At 40.5% G+C, this 19,882-nt stretch overlaps 2 pseudogenes; one reads left to right on the top strand and one right to left on the bottom strand.

The window, feature by feature from the left end:
- Nucleotides 1–374: 374 nt before the first annotated feature.
- Nucleotides 375–13,189, bottom strand: LOC125118053 (60S acidic ribosomal protein P1-like; annotated as a pseudogene).
- A 1,403-nt stretch (nucleotides 13,190–14,592) lies between these two features.
- On the top strand, nucleotides 14,593–14,909 carry LOC125118869 (cytochrome c-like; annotated as a pseudogene).
- The last annotated feature ends 4,973 nt before the right edge of the window (nucleotides 14,910–19,882 follow it).

The raw sequence follows: 19,882 nt of genomic DNA, 5'->3' as shown, positions 1-19,882 counted from the left end.
CTTTCAAAGTTCCTTACAGCTTTTATGGCTAGGGCTGCCACTCTACTGGATTCTTTCAAAGTTCCTTACAGCTTTTAGGGCTAAGGCTGTTCACTCGCACTTGTTCAATTTATAGCTTAAGTTCCTGTAGTAATTCAGCACATAACTTGGATTCATTGTATACTTACAAATCTTTAAACAGAACTGCTTGGAAACAAAAGTTGAAACTAAACATAGAGGGGAAAAAAGTTGAACTAAACATAGAGGGAAAAATATTTAGCTTCAGGAGGCAAAATTTTACTGAGCTAGGTGAATACAAATGTAAAAAATAATATGATGTTTGCACTTTTTTTCTTAAGAGCTCAGCTTTTTATTATTAAATGTGTTATAGAAGTTTAGTCATAAAGACCAAAGCCCATATCATCATCAGACTCCTCAGATTCTTCTTTCTTCACTTCTACTTTCTTCTCCTCAGCTGGGGCAGCAGGGGTGGCTGGGGCAGGACCTCCTGCTGGTACAGCACCAGCTGCTGGGACAGGTCCACCAGCCCCCAAATTGCAGATGAGGCTCCTGATGTTGACATTGGCCAGAGCTTTTGCAAACAAACCTGGCCAGAATGGCTCAACATTTACACCTGCTGCTTTTGAGGGCATTGATTTTATCCTCTGTGACCGTCGCCTCATAGTCATGCAGGATGAGGGCAGAGTAGATGCAGGCGAGCTCTGAGGAGGCCGTGGTGTGAACAAATACTAGGTGGGGGCTGCCGGGCACGGTGCTAGTCTCCGTATGATGTGAGGGCCTCACCCCAACGCAGCCTTAGCTTTCTCGGAAGGACCGAGCACCTTAGCGGCAGCTGAGGGGAAAAAAAATGTTTGCACTTTTTAAGAAGTTGTTATGCCACTCAAATATTTATGCACAATTTCTGAGAGTTCAGTATGTAGTTATGCACATAAAGAGGACTTATACACCTACATTTTAAAATCTTGAATCAATTTAGAATTAATATGTGTGTGAAGTATTCATTTACTTATAATTTCTAATTATTTTACTTAACATCTCACATAAAAGCATTTTTCATGTTATGGTACACTTTTCAGAAACATACTTTTTATGAATATAAAATATTCCATCATATAGAACACGGAGGAGTTCCCGTTACAGCTCAATGGGTTAAGAACCTGACTATGGAGTTCCCGTTGTGGCTCAGTGGTTAACGAAACCGACTAGGAACCAAGAGGTTGTGGGTTCGATTCCTGGCCTTGCTCAGTGGGTTAAGGATCCGGCGTTGCCATGAGCTGTAGCGTAGGTCGCAAATGCAGCTCGGATCCCACGTTGCTGTGGCTCTAGCATAGGCCGGCGGCTACAGCTCCGATTCGACCCCTAGCCTGGGAAGCTCCATATGCCATGGGAGCGCACCAAGAAATGGTAAAAAGACAAAAAAAAAAAAAAGAACCTGACTAGCATCCATGAGGATGCAGGTTCAATCCCTGGCCTTGTTCAGTGGGTTAAGGGTTAAGGATCTGGCATTGCCACAAGCTGCAGTGTAGGTCATAGATGCAGCTCAGATCTGGCATTGCTGTGGCCATTGCCACAAGCTGCAGTGTAGGTCGTAGATGCAGCTCAGATCTGGCATTGCTGTGACCATGGCGTAGGCCAGTAGCTGCAGGTCCAATTTAATCCCTAGCTTGGGAAATTCTATATGCCAAGGGTGCAGCCCTAAAATAAAACAAAATTAAAAAGCCATCATACAGATGAACCATAATTCACTCACTATGATTCTCTAAAGGTAGACATTTGAATCTTTTTCAACACTGAAGAGTACTACTGGAGTTCCCTGGTGACTTAGCGGTTAAGGATCCAGCATTGTCACCTCTGTGGCTCAGATCATTGTTGTGGTTTGGGTTTGATCCATGGCCTGGGAACATCTGCATGCCCTGGGCATGGCCAAAAAAAGGGGAAGGGGGGAGTTCCCGTCGTGGCGCAGTGGTTAATGAATCCGACTAGGAACCATGAGGTTGCGGGTTCGGTCCCTGCCCTTGCTCAGTGGGTTAACGATCCGGCGTTGCCGTGAGCTGTGGTGTAGGTTGCAGACACGGCTCGGATCCCGCGTTGCTGTGGCTCTGGCGTAGGCCGGTGGCTACAGCTCCGATTCAACCCCTAGCCTGGGAACCTCCATATGCCGCGGGAGCGGCCCAAGAAATAGCAACAACAACAACAACAACAATAACAACAACAGTAACAAAAAGACAAAAAAAGGGGGGGGAAGGGAAAAAAAAGAGATAAAATTTTTATCCTCTATTTCCATATAAATTAAAAAATTTTTTTGTTCTAGTTCTGTGAAAAATGCCATTGGTAGTCTGATAGGGATTGCACTGAATCTATAGATTGTCTTCGGTAATACAGTCATTTGGACAATGTTGATTCTCCTGATCTAAGAATATAGTATATATTTCCATCTGTTTGTGTCGTCTTCACTTTCCTTCAACAGTGTCTTATAGTTTTCAGAATACAGGTCTTTTGTCAATTTAGGTAGGTTTATTCCTAGGCATTTTATTCTTTTTGACATGATGGTACAATGGGATGGTTTCCCTAATTTCTCTTTCTGATTTTTCATTGTTAGTGTATAGGAATGCAAGAGATTTCCATATATTAATTTTGTATCCTGGAACTTTGCCAGATTCATTGGTGAGCTCTAACCGTTTTCTGGTATCATCTTTAGGATTTTCTATGTATAGTACCATGTCATCTACAAACAGTGCCAGTTTTACTTCTTTTCCAATTTGAATTCCTTCCTTGTATTTCTTCTCCTTTGATTGCCCTGGCTAGGATTTCCAAAACTACTTTGAACAACAGTGGTGAAAGTGGACATCCTTATCTTCCTGATCTTAGAGGAAATGTTTTCAGGTTTTCACTGTTGAGAATAATGTTAGCTGTGGGTTTGTCATATATGGCCGTTATTATGTTGAGGAAGATTCCATATGTGCACACTTTCTGGAGTGTTTTTTTAATCAAAAATAGTTATTGAATTTTGTCAGAAGCCTTTTCTACATCAATTGAGATGGTTATATGGTTTTTATTCTTCAGTTCATTGATGTGGTATATCACACTGATTGATTTGTGACTTGTGAATGTTGAAGAATCCTTGCATCCCTGGGATAAATCCCACTTGATCATGTTGTATGCTTTTAATATATTGTTGGATTCAGTTTGGTAATATTTTTTGAGGATTTTTGCATCTGTGTTCATCTGTGATATTGACCAGTAATTTTCTTTTTATGTGGTATTCTTGTCTGGTTTTGGCATCGGTGTGATGGTAGCCTCATAGAATGAGCTTACAAGTGTTCCTTCCTCTGCAATTTTTTGGAAGAGTTTCAGAAGAATAAATGTTACCTCTTCTCTGAATGTTTAATGGAATTCACCTGTGAAGCCATCTGGTCCTGGACTTTTGTTTTTTGGAAGTTTTTAAATCACAGTTTCAATTTCAGTTCTTGTGAACAGACATTCATATTTTTTATTTCTTCCTGGTTCAGTCTTGGTAGGTTGTACCTTTGTAAGAGTTTGTCAGTTTCCTCTAGGTTTTCGACATTATTGGCATATAGTTGCTTCTAGTAGTCTCTTATGATCCTTTGTATCTCTGTGGTGTCATTTGAAATTTCCCCTTTTTCATTTCTAATTTTATTGATTTGAGACCTGTCCCTTTTTTCTTGATGGTCTAAGGGTTTATCAATTTTGTTGATTGTTTCAAAAATGGGCTTTTAGTTTTACTGATATTTATTGTTTCTTTCATCTCTATTTCATTTATTTCTCCTCTGATCTGTATGATTTCTTACCTTCTACTAACTTTGGGTTTTGTTTGTTCTTTTTCTAGTTGTTTTAGGTGTAAGTTTGGGTTGTTTACTTGAAAATTTTCGTAGTTCTGTTGTGGCTCAGTGGTTAACGAATCCAACTAGGAACCATGAGGTTGCAGGTTTGATCCCTAGCCTTGCTCAGTGGGTTAAGGATCCAGCATTGCCGTTAGCTGTGGTGTGGGTTGCAGACGTGGCTCAGATCCTGTGTTGCTGTGGCTCTGGCGTAGGCCAACAGCTGCAGCTCAGATTAGACCCCTAGCCTGGGAACCTCCATGTGCTACAGGAGCAGCCCTAGAAAAAGGCAAAAAGACAAAAAAAAATAATCTTGTTTCCTAAGATTCTATTCAATGGTAACAAATGACATTTGGAAAAAGCTATACTTGATTTTTTAAATAAATGTTTTTAAAAATCTGAGCTCAGAGTTCCCATTGTGGCTCAGTGGGAACAAATCTGACTAGTATCCATGAGGATCCCTGGCCTCACTCAGTGGGTTAAGGATCCAGCATTGCTGTGAGCTGTGGTGTAGACTGCAGACATGGCTTGGACCTGTTGTTGCTGTAGCTGTGGTGTAGGCCAGCAACTGTAGCTCTGATTTGGCCCTCTAGCCTGGGAACTTCCATATGCCATGGGTGTGGCTGTAAAACGCAAAAAATTAAAATTAAAAAAAACTTAAAAATTAAAATCTGAGCTCAAGGCAAAAAAAAAAAAAAGGAAAACAGGAACAGGAAAGCTGTGTCCATTTGCCCCACTAAATGGATCAAATTGATTTCTGGCAAATGTTTCATCACAAAACATGACGAAGGCCAGAGCTATTGTCAGGCCTATTAGGACGCTATTATGCATTTTTACAAATAATAAGAAAGCTATAGAAGAGTTCCTGCTGTAACACCATGGGTTAAGAATCTGACTGCCGGAGTTCCCATTGTGGTACAGCGGAAATGAATCCAACTAGTATCCATGAGGACATGGGTTTAATTCCTGCCCTCAATCAGTGGGTTAAGGACCTGGCAGACGTGGCTGCACTTGTAGTGAATGGAACTTCCCAGACTAGGGGAGAAATCAGAGCTGCAGCTGCCAGCCTATGCCACAGTCACAGCAACACCAGATCTGCACTGCATCTGTGACCTACACTGCAGCTTGCAGCAATACCGGATCATTAACCCACTGAGCGAGACCAGGGATTGAACCTACATCTTGCATACTAGTCGGGCTCTTAACCCGCTGAGCCACAACAAGAACTGTTACACAAATATATGTTATTTCCTAATTAGATTGCAAACTCCATTAAGCTAAGGACTACATCTGAAGCTGTGTTTGCAGTCTGCGCAGCCCCTATGGCAGTGAGTCACAAAGTTGTAGCTTTTTGCTAAATGCTTAACATCGCTTACCTGGGTGAACACTTCCTCTAGTTAGAACTCCTATCTGTTTCACTTTATTTAATGATCTTCAACTTAGAAAGATTCCATTTAGAACACTATCTGGAAACTACAAAATTGTTAGGACTGAACTTAGAGCCACCATATTCCACAATAGCTTTATCCCATTTCCTCCTAAATGTTTTAGGATGCAATAGGCCACTTATATCAGGCTTATATTACTCTTGGATATACCATATAAAAATCAAAGATTTTCTCTTAGACTACAAAGATGATTGTAATAAGTGGCATTTTTGGGTCACTCACAATGTTACCTTCTTAATCTGCAAACAAACCCTTAGAGCAGTCTATGTCCAGGCACATCTACAAACCTGTTTTTATAGTTCCCAAATTATAGATCCTCTACAAAGTTCTCATTTTTGCACTGTGTATCTACAAAATTTCTTAGGCTAATTCTAACTCAGGTTGTTTACTGTTAAACACATATGCAGTTTCCAGAGTTGCTTTTTTTTAACTTCAACAATTCAAATGAATATTATTAGACATAATAATTAAATATACCTCTTTTTATGGGATTCTATGCACCATTCTATATTTTCATATTTAGAAATATATCTTCACAATATTACCATTTATCTCAAAAGCATACCTTATGTTGGAGTTCCTGTCGTGGCTCGGTGGTTAATGAATCTGACTGGGAACCATGAGGTTGCAGGTTCGATCCCTGGCCTTGCTTAGTGGATTAAGGATCCGGCGTTGCCGTGAGCTGTGGTGTAGGTTGCGGATGTGGCTACAGCTCCGATTTGACTCCTAGCCTGGGAACCTCCATATGCCGCGGGAACGGCCCAAGAAATGGCAAAAAGACAAAAAAAAAAAAAAAAGCATACCTTATGTCTATTTTGCACTCATAATTTATTTGGATTTCATTGTGCCTATATATTACTCTTGGAGTTTTTTCCCAGTTTTGCTGAGATATAACTGGTAAGTTTAAGGTACAATGTGTTGATTTGATACACTTACATATTGCAAAATAATTGCCACCATAGTATTCTTTGAGTTTATAAAAAAGCAATACAGTATTGACCTACCTTCATATGTATTGGTAGAATGATTAAGATGCATGGATTTAAAGGGTTACCCATAATAAAGTTATCAAGGGAGATCACAGGTATGAAAGTGCTTTGGAAACAGTAATTAAAAACACACATAAAATTATAGTATTCTTTTTAAAAACAGGGTCCTAAACATGTACTTTTTTTTTTTTCCTTTTTAGGGCTGCACCCATGGTATATGGAGGTTCCTAGGCTAGGGGTCATTTCAGAGCTACAGCTGCTGACCTACACCACAGCCACAGAAAAGCAAGATCTGAGCCACATCTTCAACCTACACCACAGCTCACAGCCATTCCGTATCCTTAACCCACTGAGCGAGGTCAGGGATTGAACCAGCAACATCATGGTTCCCAGTCAGAATCGTTTCCGCTGCGCCACTATGGGAACTCCAACATACTTTATTTTTTTAAGATTTTTTATTATAGTTGATTTTCAATGTTCTGTCAATTTATGAGGTACAGCAAAGTGACTCAGTCAAATATCAATATACTTTTTCAAATATATATATATACTTTTTCTCACATTATCCTCCATAAGTTTCCATTATGAGTGGTTAAATACAGTTCCCTGTGCTATACAGCAGGATCTCATTGCTTATCCATTCTCTAAATGCAATAGTTTGCATCCACTAACCCCAAACTTTCAGTCCATCCCACTCCCTCCCCTGCCCTTGGCAACCACAAGTCTGTTCCCCAAGTCCATGAGTTGTTTCTGTTCTGTAGAAAGGTTCATTTGTACCACATATTATATTCCAAATATAAGTGATAGCATATGGTATTTGTCTTTTTCTGACTACCTTCACTCAGGATGAGAGTCTCTAGTTCCATCCATGTTGCTGCAAATAGCATGATTTTGTTCCTTCTTATGGCTGAGTATTATTTCATTGTGTATATATACCACATCTTCTTAATCCATTCATCAGTCCATGGACATTTATGTGGCTTCCATGTCTTGGCTGTTGTGAATACTGTTGCAATGAACATAGGGGTGCATGTATCTTTTTAAATGTAAGTTTTGTCCTGATAAATGCCCATGAGTGGTACTGCCAGGTCATATGGTAGTTCTATAGTTTTCTGAGGCACCTCCATCTATTTTCCACAGTGGTTGTACCAATTTAAATTCCCACCAACAGTGTAGGAGGGTACTGTTTTCTCCACATCCTCTCCAGCATTTGTTATTTGTTGACTTGTTAATGATGGCCATTCTGACTGGTGTGAGAACCACATTGTAGTTCTGATTTGCATTTCTCTAATAATTAGAGACGTTGACCATTTTTTCATGTATCTGTTGGCCATCTGTATACCTTCTTTGGAAAAATGTCTGTGAAGGTCTTCTGCCCATTTTTCAATTGGGTTGTTTGGGTTTTTTGCTATTGAGTTGTATAGGTTGTTTGTATATTTTGGAGATTAAGCCCTTGTCAATTGTGTCTAGTATTGTTACTCTTATTTTTTTTTATTTTTTAAATTTTTTTATTTTCCCACTGTACAGCAAGGGGGTCAGGTTATCCTTACATGTATACATTAAAATTACATTTTTCCCCCACCCTTTGTTCTGTTGCAACATGAGTATCTAGACAAAGTTCTCAATGCTATTCAGCAGGATCTCCTTGTAAATCTATTCTAAGTTGTGTCTGATAAGCCCAAGCTCCCGATCCCTCCCACTCTACTCTTATTCTTTTGAGAAATATCGGCTGCAGGAACCCGGGACAAAGGCTTGCACAGGAGACCCCATGGGGCTGCCAGGGAAGCCAGTCCTGAGAGGCCACACGGCGCCAGTGCCTGCGGGTGCCCACTGCCAACACCACTGCCAAGTTTGCAGATGGAAACTGAGGGGAAATATCAGAGTCAAGATGCACAATGATTTCAATAGAATAAGAAAATGGGTTAAAATTACCAAGAAGTTTAGGAGATGGGATTAAGATGGCAGAATAGAAGGACTAGAGCTCAACTTCTCTCCTAAAAACAACAAAATTACAACCAAATGCTAAGCAATCTTCAACCAAATGGACTGGAAACTTTCAAAAAGATATCCTACTCCAGAAGACAAAGAGGAGGCCACATCAAGAGGTAGGAGGGGTGAATATGTGATATAAGCAACCCCATGCCTCCCTGGTGGGAAGCCCCACAGACTGGAAAGTAACTGCATCACAGAGACTCACCTACAGGAGTGAGAGTTCTGAGCCCCACATCAAGACCCCATGCCTGGGGATCCGGTGGGATAAAGAGCCGCCAGAGCAAATGGCATTAAAGGCCAGTGGGGCTTGCATGCAGGAGATCCACGGGACTGGGGGAAATGGAGATCCCGTTCTTCATTTTTTTCTTTTTTTTTAATGGTTATTTCCCCAATACAATTTTTTTTTCTACTCTACAGCATGGTGACCCAGTTACACACACATGTACACATTCTATTTTCTCACATTATCATGTTCCATCATAAGTGACTAGACATTAGTTCTCAGTGCTACACAGCAGGATCTCATTGCTAATCCATTACAAAGGCAATAGTTTGTATCTATTAACCCCAAGCTCCCCAACCACCCCACTCCCTCCCCCTCCCCCTTGGCAACAAGTCTATTCTCCACTTCCATGATTTTCTTTTCTGCGGAAAGTTTCATTTCTGTCTTATATTAGATTCCAGATAGAAGTGATATGATATATGTCTTCTCTTTCTGACTTACTTCACTCAGTATGAGAGTCTCTAGTTCCATCCATGTTACTGCAAATGGCACAGAGACCCCATTCTTAAAAGGCGCACACAGACTTTCACATGCACTGGGTCCCAGGACAATGCAAAGTCTCCACAGGAATCTGGGTCAGAACTGACTGAAGTTCTTGAAGAACCTCCTGGTAAAACAGGGGATGAATGTGGCTTTTTGTGGGGGAAGGACATTGGAGGTGAAGCTCTTGGGAATATTCATCAGTGTGCCTTTCTCTAGAGGTGGCTATCAGCCCCACCCATCAGCACTGAGAAGCCCCAGGCCAAACAACAAATCAGGTGGGATCACAGCCATACCCATCAGTAAACAGGCCACCTAAAGTCCCCCCAGGCACACAGCCACCTCTAATCTCACAGAGAGACAAAGCCCCACCCATCAGAGGGATAGGAATCAGATCTACCTACCAGTGGGCAGGCATCAGTCCCTCCCATCAGGAAGACTACAGCAAGCCCCCATACCAACTTCAGCCACAGGGGGGCCGACACCAGAAGCAAGAGAGGCTACAAACTCTATTATCTGTAAAAGGGTCACCATACCAAAAACCTGAAAAATTGAAAAGACATAGAACTATAACTCAGATGAGGGAGAAAGGAAAAACCCCAGAAAATGAGGAGATTCTCAGCCTCCAGGAAAAAGACTTTAGACTGTTGATGCTGAAGATGATGCAAGACATTGGAAATAAACTGGAGGCAAAGATGGATAACTTACAGGAAACACTGAGCAGAGATACAAGATATAAAACCTAAACAAGAACAGATGCAGAATACAATAACTGAAATAAAAAATTCACTAGAAGCAGCCAACGGCAGAATACAGGTGGCAGAAGAATGAATAAGCGAGGTGGAGGACAGACCAGTGGAAATTATTGATATAGAACAGAGAAAAGAAAAAAGATTGAAAACAAATGAAGAGAGTCTCAGAGAAATCTGGGACAATGTTAAATGCACCAACGTCCATATTATGGGGTGCCAGAAGGAGACGAGAGAGAGAAGGGGACAGAAAAAATATTCCAAGAGATAACAGCTGAAAACTTCCCTAACATGGGAAAGGAACCACTCACTCAAATCCAGGAAGCACAACAAGTACCATATAAAATAAACCCAAGGAGGAACACCCCGAAACTTATTTAATCAAACTGACCAAAATTAAAGACAAAGAGAAAATCTTGAAAGCAGATAGGGAAGAGAAACAAATAACATACAAGGGAACCCCAATAAGGTTACCTGCAGATTTTTCAGCAGAAACTCTGCAGGCCAGAAGGGAGTGGCATGATATACTTAACATGATGAAAGGAAAAAACCTCCAAACAAGATTCCTTTACCCAGCAAGGCTCTCATTCAGATTCAAAGGAGAAATCAAAACCTTCCCAGATAAGCAAAAGGTGAGAGAATTCAGCAACACTAAACCAGCCTTACATCAAATACTAAAGGAACTTCTCTAGGCAGAAAAGACAAGACAGCAACAGGAAACAAAAATTCCACAAATGACAAGGCTCACCAGTAAAGGTATATATACAGTAAAGATACAAAATCATCCATGCACAATTATACCATCAAAATCAGAAATCATGAGAAGAGGTGGGTACAAATGCAAGACACTGGAGATGCACTTGCAATTAAGAGAACAACTTAAAACAATCTCATATACATATAGACACATATCAAAATTTCAGAATAACTGCAAACCAAAAATCTACAAATGACACACAAACAAGGAATCTCTGGAGAAGAAATATATCTCATAGTTAATAAGTGCATAATCCACCAAGAAGGGGGTCATTTGACATCATTCTTGGAAAGCTGAAGTCTTCTTAGATCTGATTCTGATTTCCTCTCCATCAAAGAATTTATGATAATTATAATTAAATAATGCAACTGTACAATTAAATAATACAGTTCTACAATTGTATTATTAATAACCATTTCTCTCCATGGTACAATGTAAGGTCTATAATGTCTTGTTTATCACATCACCTAGAATAGTGTAATGCCTATACTGAAGAATCAATTAGATGGAACAAATTGTGAGGACATATTTATACAGTTACACTGTTTCTTAACCAATTTATGCATTTTATATTTTACTTATTTTCAGAGGGTATATTATTTTTATTAGTCTTACCAGTTAAGTTATTCTTTTTATTATGCTATATAAAATATTTAATGGTATATAAGGCTTTCTTTATAAATTTTAGTTGCATAATATAACAATTTTAATATAATGCTAATTGTTAAAGAAAAATTGAAATGTAATAGATAATACTAAATAGTAAGGATGAAAGCCATACGAAATGGGATAAAGAATAGAATAAATTTCCTATTTGTCTCAGCATATTTTCCATTCCACTTCTCCAGAGGGAGTCACTTAATCTGTTTCTTAAGATCCCTGATATAATAATCTGTGTGAATGTAATTGTGTTTAAATGTATGTATTTTATTCTGTAAAAAAAAATAATAATAAAATTTCAAAAAAAAAAAAAAAGAAGGAGTTCCCGTCATGGGGCAGTGGTTAACGAATCCGACCAGGAACCATGAGGTTGCGGGTTCGGTCCCTGCCCTTGCTCAGTGGGTTAACGATCCGGCGTTGCCGTGAGCTGTGGTGTAGGTTGCAGACGCGGCTCGGATCCCGCGTTGCTGTGGCTCTGGCGTAGGCCGGTGGCTACAGCTCCAATTCGACCCCTAGCCTGGGAACCTCCATATGCCGCGGGAGCGGCCCAAGAAATAGCAAAAAGACAAAAAAAAAAAGAAAGGGAATGCATATGTATGTATGACTGGGTCACTTTGCTGTACAGCAGAAACTGACACAACAATGTAAATCAACTATACTTTAATAAAGAATTTTAAAAACAAATTTGGACTCTACATTTTATTTCATTTTATTTTATTGGCTGCAACTGTGGCATGTGGAAATTCCCAGGCCAGGGATCAAACACATGGCACAGCAGTGACAATGCCAGATCCTTAACCCACTGCACCACCAGGGAACTCCTCAGCTGACTTTAAACTAGGGACATTATCCCGGATTATCTTTGCGGGCCCATTGTAATCACATGAGTCCTTAGAGGCTGGAAAACCTTTCCTCCCTCCAGAGGAAAATGGATAGGTGTCATAAGAGGCAGGAGAGGAGTTCATGCTGTGGTGCAACAGGATCAGAGGCATCTCCATAGCGCCAGGGCTCAGGTTTGATCCCCGGCCCAGCACGGTGGGTTAAAGGATCCTGCATTGCAGCAACTGTGGCATAGGTCAAATCTGTGGCTCAGATCTGATCCCTGGCCCGGGAACTCAATATGCCATGGGGAGGCCAAAAATGAAAGAGAGAGAAAGAGAAAAAGAGAAAGAAAGAGGGAAGGAGGGAGGGGAGGAAGGAAGAGGCAGGAGAGTTTTGAAGCATAAGTGGGGCTTGACAAACATTGCAGGCTTTGAAGATGGAGAAAGGGAGACATGATCCAAGGAATATGGCCGATCTTTAGAAGCTAGAGTGACCATCAACTGACAAGCAGCAAGGAAATGAGACCTTAGACCTACAACAAAAAGGAATTGAGGAATTCCCATTGTGGCTCACTGGAAACGAACCCACCTAGTATCCTTGAGGATGCAGGTTCAATCCCCGGCTTTGCTCAATGGGTTAAGGATCTGGCGTTGCTGTGAGTTGTGCTGTAGGTCACAGATGCAGCTCAGATCCCGCGTTGCTGTGGCTGTGGTATTGGCTGGCAGCTGCAGCTCCGATTCAACCCCTAGCCTGGGAACTTCCACATGCTGTGGGTGCAGCCCTAAAATGCAAAAAAAAAAAAAAAAAGGAATTTAATTCTGCCAATAACTAAAATAAGCAAGGGAATGGATTCTCCCCTACAGCCTCTAAAAGGAAAGGCAGCCCTGTGGACACTTTGAGCTTAGCCTGGGAGATCTGTGTTGGACTTCTGACCTACTTATCTGTGAGATAATAAACTGCGTTGACTTAAGCCAAGCAATTATAGTGATTTATTACAGCAACCATAGAAAACAATATAGTTGGCATGAATCTTGACCTCAAGAAGGCATCTGATAAGTCCTGTGGCCAAGCTAGTGAGATATTTGGTATAGGATAGGGGATTCAAATGCACGAACATTTCATTAAGTTACATAGCAGTCTCAGTCTGGAAAAGGTCTTTAGTGGCTTCATCGTTAGGTCCTTCTTTTTTTTTTTTTTTTTGTCTTTTTGTCTTTTTGCTATTTCTTGGGCCCCTCCCGTGGCATATGGAAGTTCCCAGGCTAGGGGTCGAATTGGAGCTGTAGCCACCGGCCTACGCCAGAGCCACAGCAACGCGGGATCCGAGCCGCGTCTGCAACCTACACCACAGCTCACGGCAACGCCGGATCATCAACCCACTGAGCAAGAGCAGGGATCGAACCCGCAACTCATAGTTCCTAGTCGGATTCGTTAACCACTGCGCCATGACGGGAGCTCCGTCAGGTCCGTCTTAAATCAACATTAAAAAAAAAATTGAGGGCAATGCCCATAGCACACAGAAGTTCCCAGGCCAGGGGTCAAACCCACACCACAGCAGTGACCCAAGGCACTGCAGTGACAATACAGGATCCTTAACTGCTAGGTCATCAGGGAACTCCACAATATTTTTCTCAGGAAGTTTGAAGACTGAAAGTTTGCTCATCAATTTGCTGATGACACAAGACTGGAAAGTACGGTAAAAAAAATTCAAGATTCAAAAACAGTCAAACTGAAATTATGCAATTGAATTCAAATAAATTCATTAACCACTGAGCCAACTCCCCAGAGCTGCTTTTCTAATGCAAAATGCTACAGCTAACTAAGCCAATGAATTTCAGAGGGTAAAGTTCTTTGGGTAGAATGACTGCTTTCAGAGAGTTAAAAATTAGTTACTGTTCAGGAGTAGAACGCTGGTTACCAGGGGTGGGGAGGTGGAGGGAATGGTGCCTGTTAGTCAAAGGGTCCAGAATTGCTCTTATGTAGGATAAATTTAGAGATCTAATGCACAGCATGATGACTATAGTTAATACTATATTAAATACTGAAAATATGCTGAATGGATTTCAGGTGCTCTCATTACATACACACACCAATGGTAACTGTGAGGAGAAGGTATGTTAATTAGCTGGACTGCAGTAATCATCACACTGTGTAAATGTATATCAAATCATCATGTCATATATCTTACTTACAACTCTTATTTTAAAAAATTTTTACAAGAAAGCAAAATCAGGAGTTCCCTTCGTGGATCAGTAGTTAACGAACCTGACTAGGATTCATGGGGATGTGGGTTTGATCCCTGGCCTCACTCAGTGTGTTGAGGATCTGGAGTTGCCCTGAGTTGTGGTTTAGGTTGAAGACGTGACTAGGATCCCGGCATTGCTGTGGCTGTGGTGTAGGTGGGCAGCTGCAGCTCCGATATGACCCTAGCCTGGGAACTTCCATATGCCATGCGTGCGGTCCTAAAAAGCAAAAACAAACAAACAAACAAACAAAAAACGTAAAATCAGAGAGTGGGATGTCCAGCTTGTGAGTGGCCACTTGTCTGTTGTGCTCAGCAAAAGAACGATTTTAAAATGGATGATGTTGAGAAGGGTAAGAAGATTTTTATTCAGAAGTGTGCCCAGTGCCATTCTGTAGAAAAGGGAAGCAAGCACAAGACTGGTCCAAACCTCCATGGTCTGTTTGGGCAGAAGACAGGTCAGGCTCCTGGATTCACTTACACTGATGCCAACAAGAACAAAGGTATCACCTGGGGAGAGGAGAAGCAGATGGAGTACCTGGAGAAACACAGAAGTACATCCCTGGAACAAAAATGATCTTCGCTGGCATTAAGAAGGCAGGAGAAAGGGAAGACTTGGTAGCTTATCTCAAAAAAGCTACTAATGAGTAAAAGTTGACCACCGCCTTATTTATTACAAGACCGAAATGTTTCATGACTTTTATATGTGTACCATATTTAAATTTATCTCATACACTGGAATTCAGATCATGTATGGCTGATGGAATGTTTCTGTTAGACGGCTGTGATTTAAATAAGATTTGTTCGTGGCTAAATGAATACGGTCAGCTTTTTGAATTTTAGTAGTAATTCCAGTTCAACAAGTACTATCACTGTTTTCCCCTTCTACAGAGATGATTAAACTTGAATATGGAGTGTTAAGTTTTCAGGAAGATGGTGATTACCTTCTCAGAACCTATAGGAGATTGGTTTTATATTTAGATTTCTGTAACTGGTTATATTAATATAATGTAAATACTGAGAAGATCCCTTCACTATCTCATAGAACAGAGCAAGGTTCACCTTTGCTTCAAATTGTGTTCACTAGCCTGTTAAGGCATGAGCTGAAGATAAACTGACAATGCCAACTTTATCTTTTTGGTCTTAACTATGCCAATTTCATTCAAATTATCATAGCTCAAATACTGCCTTTTACTTATTGAAAGGCATTTTAGTGAGGTTTATGTACAGCATCAAGTAAAGAATATCTAGCATTTCTCACATTTTATAGATGATCTTTAAGATCAGATGCTTTTAAAATTGAGCGTGTCAAGATATGTTAGCAAACTTTGCTTGGAATTCAGGAGTTTCTTTTAAATGGGTATTTAAAAACACAACTGTAGAACTACTGGATATGTGTGATTGATAATGGTGCTTTTGTCAACTCATGGAAGGTGTAAAGTACAGGAGCTATACCATCAGCACAGATGTGTAAATTATCTGATCATAATGCTTAAGAATTAAAAACAAAATCAGATTAAAAAAAGATATTGCATTTGGAGTGTATAAGCAATGAGATCCTGCTGTATAGCATAAGGAACTCTATCTAGTCACTTGTGATGGAACATGATGGAGGATAATGTGAGAAAAAGAATGTACGTGTGTGCATGTGTGTGTGTGTGTGTGTGTGTGACTGGGCCACTTTGTTGTACAGCAGAGAATTGACAGAATGCTGTAAACCAACTAAAATGGAAAAAATAAAAATTATTTAAAAAAAGAAAGCAGGAGTTCCCGTCGTGGTGCAGTGGTTAACGAATCCGACTAGGAACCATGAGGTTTCGGGTTCGGCCCCTGCCCTTGTTCAGTGGGTTAAGGATCCGGCGTTGCCGTGAGCTGTGGTGTAGGTTGCAGACGTGGCTCAGATCCCGAGTTCTGTGGCTCTGGCGTAGGCCGGTGGCTACAGCTCCAATTCAACCCCTAGCCTGGGAACCTCCATATGCCGCGGGAGCGGCCCAAGAAATAGCAAAAAGACAAAAAGAAAGAAAGAAAGAAAGAAAGAAAGAGAGAGAGAGAGAGAGAGAGAGAGAGAGAGAGAGAGAGAGAGAAAGAGAGAGAGAGAAAGAAAGGAAGGAAGCAAAATCAGTTTTTCATTTTTATTTCCATCATCACTCAGCCATTTCTGTTTAGCTTTTTTTTTTGTCTTTTTTTGTTGTTGTTGTTGCTATTTCTTGGGCCGCTGCCGCAGCATATGGAGGTTCCCAGGCTAGGGGTTGAATCGGAGCTGTAGCCACCAGCCTACGCCAGAGCCACAGCAACGCGGGATCCGAGCCGAGTCTGCAACCTACACCACAGCTCATGGTGACGCCGGATCGTTAACCCACTGAACAAGGGCAGGGACCGAACCCGCCACCTCATGGTTCCTAGTCGGATTCGTTAACCACTGCGCCATGACTGGAACTCTTCTGTTTAGCTCTATGTATACCCATAGGAAAAAAACTGCAAGGATATGTACCACAATGTAACTATGGTTATCTCTAAGTGGCAAATTAAGAGTGGCTTCATTTGAAAAAAATAAAAAACACATGAAAAAATGTTCAACATCACTAATCATTAGAGAAATGCAAATCAAAACTACAATGAGTACCAACTACAATGAGTACAAAACTACAAACTACCTTGCACCAGTCAGAATGGCCATCATTAACAAGTCAACAAATAACAAAGGCTGGAGAGGATGTGGAGAAAACGGCACCCTCCTACACTGTTGGTGGAAATGTAAATTGGTACAACCACTATGGAAAACAGTAAAGAGGTACCCCAGAAAACTAAATATAGAACTACTATATGACCCAGCAATCATACTCTTGGGCATAAAATCAGGCAAAACATTCATTCAAACAGATACATGCACTCGTATGTTAATTGCAGCACTATTCTCAATAGCCAAGACATGGAAACAACCTAAAAGTCCATGGACAGACTAATGGATTAAGAATATGTGGTATAAGTCAGAACGGCCCTCATTAGTAAGTCCACAAATAACAAGTGCTGGAGGGGTTCTGGAGAAAAGGGAACCCTCCTGCACTGTTGGTGGGAATGGAAACTGGTACAGCCACTATGGAGAACAGTTTGGAGATACCTTAGAAGTCTATACATAGAACTTCCATATGACCCCACAATCTCACTCTTGGGCATATATCTGGACAAGACCCTACTTAAAAAAGACACATGCACTGGCATGTTCATTGCAGCACTATTCACAATAGCCAGGACATGGAAACAACCCAAATGTCCATCAACAGATGGTTGGATTTGGAAGAGGTGGTATATATACACAATGGAATACTACTCAGCCATAAAAAAGAATGACATCATGCCATTTGCAGCAACATGGATGGAGCTAGACAATCTCATACTGAGTGAAATGAGTCAGAAAGACAAAGACAAATACCATATGATATCACTTGTAACTGGAATCTAATATCCAGCACAAATGAACATTTCCACAGAAAAGAAAATCATGGACTTGGAGAATAGACTTGTGGCTGCCTGATAGGAGAGGGAGGGAGTGGGAGGGATTGGGAGATTGGGGTTATCAGATACAACTTGGAATGGATTTACATGGAGATCCTGCTGAGTAGCATCGAGAACTATGTCTAGATAGTTATATTCCAACAGAACAAAGGGTGGAAAAAAATGTATACATGTAAGGATAACTTGATCCCCATGCTGTACAGTGGGAAAAAAAAAACTGGTAGAACTACAGGAAGAAATAGACTCATTCACAAATTTACTCAGAAGTTTCAACATTCCTTTCTGTTTCATTGGAATTTTTAAAAACTATTTCATGGACAAAAGAGAAATGAAATTATCTTTTAGAAATTATCTGTATGTTTACATAAATAAAATTTGATGTTTATATTATGAAAAAAAAAAAGATGTGGTATATATACACAATGGAATGCTACTCGGCCAAAAAAAAGAATAAAATAATGTCATTTGTAGAAACACGGATGGATCTAGAGACTCTCATACTAAGTGAAGTTAGTCAGAAAGAGAAAGACAAATACCAAATGATATCATGCATCTGGAATCTAATATATGGCACAAATGAACCTATCTATAAAACAGAAACAGACTCACAGATATGGAAAACAGACTTGTGCTTGCCAAGGGGGAGGAGGGAAGAAGTGGGATGGGTGGGGAGTTTGTGGTTAGTAGATGATAACTGTTAACATTTGGAATGGATAAGCTGTGGGGTCCCACAGTACAGCACAGGGAACTATGTCCAATCTTTTGGGGTAGAACATGATAGAAGATATTATGAAAAAAAAAAAGAATGTACATATATGTATGACTGGGTCATTTTGCTGTACAACAGAAATTTAAAGAACACTTTAAGTCAACTATACTTTAATAATTTTTTTTTGTCTTTTTTTTTGTTGTTGTTGTTGTTGCTATTTCTTGGGCCGCTGCCGCGGCATATGGAGATTCCCAGGCTAGGGGTCGAATTGGAGCTGTAGCCACCGGCCTACGCCAGAGCCACAGCAACGCGGGATCCGAGCCGAGTCTGCAACCTACACCACAGCTCACAGCAACGCCGGATCGTTAACCCACTGAGCAAGGGCAGGGACCGAACCCGCAACCTCATGGTTCCTAGTCGGATTCGTTAACCACTGCACCACGACGGGAACTCCTAATAATTTTTTTTTAAAAAGCATCTATGTGCTTACTTAAATGTTATATACAAATATTGAAATCTTCAAATGGTATGATCCCTGAAATCTTTCTTCTCCCAGTGGTTAGCTTCTTTACTTACACCAACTTTCATAAGCTTTACCTACAGCTGAAAAACTACTGCCCACAAGCTGTTTTGGAGCCCACAGTGCTTGTACAAGACATGACTACACCCACAGGCTGTAAGAGCTGCTTATGAATGGCAACAGTCTGAGCCCTGTGGAATAGGAGTGAGCAGCAGCCTTGGGTGAACATATCCTTTAGCATTATTGCTATTTATATCCACCAGACCCTGAGTTTTTTCCTTTTTCTTTTTGGCTGCACTTATAGCATGTGGAAGTTCCCAAGCCAGAGATCGAACCCACACCACAGCAGAGACATGAGCCACAGCAGAGACAATGCCAGATCCTTAACCCACTGCACCATCAGGGAACTCTTCTTTTAAAAAGTTTTATATCAGTTCATTTTAGTTGAGTGCTGTTGATTTAAAATACTATATTATTTTCAGGTGTACAGTAAGGTGATTCAGTATTTTTGCAGATTAAACCCCATTACGGGTTATTAAGAGATAATAGCTATAATTTCTGTGCTATACAATATATCCTAGTTGCTTATCTACTTTATACATAATAGTTTGTATCTTCTAATCCTAGACCTTAATTTGTCCCTACTCCTTCTCCTTTCCCCTTTGGTAACAACAAGGTTTTCTCTTTTCTTAAGATTTTTATTTTTTTATTATAGTTAACTTACAATGTTCTGTCAATTTCTGCTGTACAGCAAATTGATTTAGGCATGCATGTATATATGTATACACACACACACACACTCATTCTTTTTCTCACATCCCCCATCATGTTCCAGCACAAGTTACTAGATATAGTTCCCTGTGTTATACAGCATGATGTCAT

This window comes from Phacochoerus africanus, chromosome X (assembly GCF_016906955.1).
Source record: "Phacochoerus africanus isolate WHEZ1 chromosome X, ROS_Pafr_v1, whole genome shotgun sequence".
NCBI lineage: Eukaryota > Metazoa > Chordata > Mammalia > Artiodactyla > Suidae > Phacochoerus > Phacochoerus africanus.
Note: the sequence above shows the minus strand (reverse complement) of the source record. Positions and strands in the feature narration are given on the sequence as shown.